This window comes from Lipotes vexillifer, unplaced genomic scaffold (assembly GCF_000442215.2).
Source record: "Lipotes vexillifer unplaced genomic scaffold, Lipotes_vexillifer_v1.1 scaffold634, whole genome shotgun sequence".
NCBI classification, from domain to species: Eukaryota; Metazoa; Chordata; class Mammalia; order Artiodactyla; family Lipotidae; genus Lipotes; species Lipotes vexillifer.
In genome coordinates this window covers 1889656-1893312 of record NW_006781096.1, presented here as the reverse complement: position 1 = coordinate 1893312, position 3657 = coordinate 1889656, and the positions used below count along the sequence as shown (strand labels likewise).

Genomic DNA, 3657 nt, shown 5'->3' with positions numbered 1-3657 from the left:
TGTCCATTTCATGTAGCTGGCTGGCAGGCCCCTCTAAGGCCTTTCATTTTTCTTTCTTTTTTTTTTCATTTTTCTTTCATTTTTCCTCCCAGGACATTGACCAGAAGATGAGTCTGGGCATCACACCATCTAACTCTTTTAACCAATGCCTGGCTAAAACTGGAATGTCCAGCCCAGTGTATTTAAAAATCACCCATAAAAAGAGGTTCTGCAGGTCTTCACAAAACCTGGAATTTCCACGAAGGTGTCTGATCTTTATAATCAAAGCAGTCAGTGGTTGAGTTAAAACCCAAGCTTGAAGCTCCATATCCCTGGGGGGAAAGAGAAGCTGGGGACTGATTGAGATGGCTGGTGACTGCATTAGTACCCATGGGACTGAGTGTGGTCGCTGGTCCAGGAACTGGTGATGCATAGGGGTCAAATAAGATCCACAGTCCATGCCCCCAAAGTAGGAAGTTGAGCCAGCATATCCTTGACTGTAACCTAGGTCATGGGATAGGACCTCTGCATGCAGGAAGAGGAGGTGGACAAGGGAACTGACAGTGGGGGCATGGAAGCTGGGCTCCAGATAGACACAGGAGCACTGCTGCTGGAAATGGCTGGGCCTGAGGTGCTAGAGGGGGGAGTGAAGTGGACACTGGTTCCACTCTCTGAATTCACTTCCCGAGCAGGAGACATCTGCTTTTTGGCAGGTCTCACTTTGTTTTGACCTCCATTCTGCTGTTGGTGGCACTTAGCTCTTCGATTATTAAACCACACCTGTAGCCTGGACTCGGGCAAGATGATTTTCAGCGCCACCTCCTCCCGTGTGAAGATATCTGGGTATCGGGTCTTAGCAAATAATGCTTCCCGCACATCTAGCTGCGCCCAGGTGAACGTTGTCCTCTCCCGCCGCTGTTTCTGAGGGGTGGCCGGGTAGCCCACCGAGGGGTGCAGCAAGTCCATGCCCGAAGTGGTCAGACTCAGCCCATTGACTGCGTAAGGCGGTTGCTTAAGATAAGACATCATGCTAAGGTTGTTTGGAGGTGCAAAGTTGGCCCAAATCCGGGGGATCCAGCTGGAAAGTCTCGCTTCGCCCGGGGTGGACAGATTCAGAGTTCTTGGTGGGTGCGTTTGGAGTGGTGGAACTGAGGCAAAGCAAACAAACAAACAGAGGTGCTGGTTTACAGCTTCGGAGGACGCAGCTCTTCCACATTCCACCACTAACTTAAGAAGAGCCGGTGGTTTTTTTCTTTTAATATTTTTCAAGGTAAGGCTGCTGTCATTGGTTCAATCTTTATTTATTATTTATTTATTTGGTTTTGGCCATGCCTTGTAGCTTGTAGTATCTTAGTTCCCTGACCAGGGATTGAACCCAGGACCCTGCAGTGAAAGCACCAAGTCCTAATTCACTGGACCTCCAGGGAATTCCCCTAAGTAAAGTTTTGTAAACACTAAACAAGAAGACCCCTCAAGTTCCATCCAACCCTGGATTCTGTCACATGGATCTCAAAATGTGAAACACTTCAATAATTATAGTGCATCCAGGGCCTCATTGTACAGAAAGAAAGTCCCAAGGCCTCACTTGATTTATATCAACAACCCAAGCTATATTTATGTCTCCTCCCATCTTGGCACATAACACTTTGTTAACACCACCGATGTCATCATCCCTATTTTACAGATGGAAAAACTGAGACGCAGGAAGGTTAAGATGCTTGCCTCAGATCCACACTCGAGTTCCCGGTATTGGCCCTGAGTCGTGGTCAGTCTGAGACGCTGTGTTGATGGAAGGCCTAAAGGGGAAGGGAAAGGAAGGGTTCCTGGAATCTAGGTTCCAGGAATAAGTTGGATGACAGCAAGAACCAGCCATCACTAGGCCGAGCCCTGTGCCCGAAGGAGGGAGGAGATAAAAAGTAACAGCAAGAGAGCTGTGTCTGAGCCCAGGTTAGAATACAACACTGCACAGAGGAGAAAAAATGCTGAAACATGTCGAAACTGCCAAACAACAAATGTAAGAGTGCGGGAAGTGTGGAGATCCAAAGGCATTAGGAGATAGGGGTAGGTGGCTGTCCTTTACGACAACAGGATTGGTTCCTTCCCTGCCCCCACTGTTCTAGCCCCCCTTATCCCCCAGCCCTTTCTCTGCAATCCCCAGATCTCCCCCCGCCACTGCTCCAATCCATGCACCTAACTCAGCAGAGGTTTCCTACACCAGTGCTGGCATCACTTTCCCTTCCAATGGGTGGGTAAATCGGGCCACAGTGGTTATTAACCATTTTCAATTTCATTTCTTGGTAACAAGCCTGTTAACTGATTGGCTGAAGAAAAGAACGGAATTGGGAGAAGTAATGAATTCAAGAGACAGATAGAGCCACGCTTCTCAAAATGTGGTTACCTGAATCACAGTGTGAACAAACAAGCACCGGTGGTGTTTACCATTTTTTTGAATGGCCGTAAACTTTACTGGGAAATTGGTTTCTGCCACAGCTGGCATAGTAGGGACAATTGCACTGCGACCACCAAGCCTGCAGACACAGGAGGGCAGAGGGGGCCACTTCCACCTTCTCAACGTGTGAGCTGGAACATATATGGGGCAGTTCCACAATTTCCTACATGGGAAGGACTTGGGGATGAAAATGTGGATGGTAGATGAAGCAGGGTGCATTGGGGCTTGTCTTGAGGTTTTTTGCCTTGTAAGCCCCCTGTTCTGGCTCAGAAACGGATTTATTTGGGGCACTTGGGGGTTCTGCTGATGGAAATTATGGGTGAGGCCAGTGCCTCTCCCAACACCCCTGGTGCAGACACTGGAGCTTATCACTTCCTACAGAGAGAACACGCTACCCTGCGCTCCTTCCCTGCAGCGGCCAGCGTGAAAATAGAGGAATTGCTCCCCACGTGTCCGGGACTCAAGGGTCTTTAGGAGAAAGGTATGCGGCTGCTGATGAGAACAGTGACAGCACCTGAGGTGGTCCAGTTCCAGCAATTTCACACACATCGTGATTTCGATGTTTACAAACAACTCTGTGAACTCTACTCTGCAGAGTAGATATTTTTTCCCCATTTGAAGATATGAGAGAATTGATGGTTAGTGTTTTGAAAATTGCAAAGGGCCCCACAAATACAAGATATAACTTATTATTAGCAAAGCTATCACTGGGGGAACCCTTCTATGGAAACTCCTCCCAGAGATGGTATTTGGTGGGTGACCGGCAGCTGCCCTGCCTCTCTGGCCTCTTGGCAAAGGTCATATATACTCTCCTGAGCTCCAGCCAATAAGTAAAATCATCACGGGGCCCAGGAAACTGTCTGGGCTTTTTGAAGCTTTCTTTCTGGAGTTTTCCTCTGTCCTCCTACTCTTAGCACCTCCCAGCTTTTGCAGCACCAAGGACAGCCCATCCCATCAGTCCTTGGAAACACAAAGGACACCCCATCCCATTGATGGAATCCAACAGGCCTATCCAACCCTCACTCTACTGTCATAAGGAAAGTAACGGCTCCAGCCAGGGAGAAATCTTTAAAACAAAACCGTACGTTATAACACTGTGGAATTCGTATTCTCCTTGCTCTCTTTTGGATTCTGATCACAGACCTGAAAGACAGAGAAGACAGGAGTGGCTTTTCCTCAGCCTCAGCCCTAGGAAAGAGGTGGCCCCCCGCCAGCCCCTCTGCTCTCCT

General features: G+C 48.6%; 1 pseudogene; it reads right to left on the bottom strand.

Annotated features, from left to right (window-relative positions):
* Positions 1–218: 218 nt before the first annotated feature.
* On the bottom strand, positions 219–1008 carry LOC103080851 (homeobox protein OTX2 pseudogene; annotated as a pseudogene).
* Between the last annotated feature and the right edge of the window lie 2649 nt (positions 1009–3657).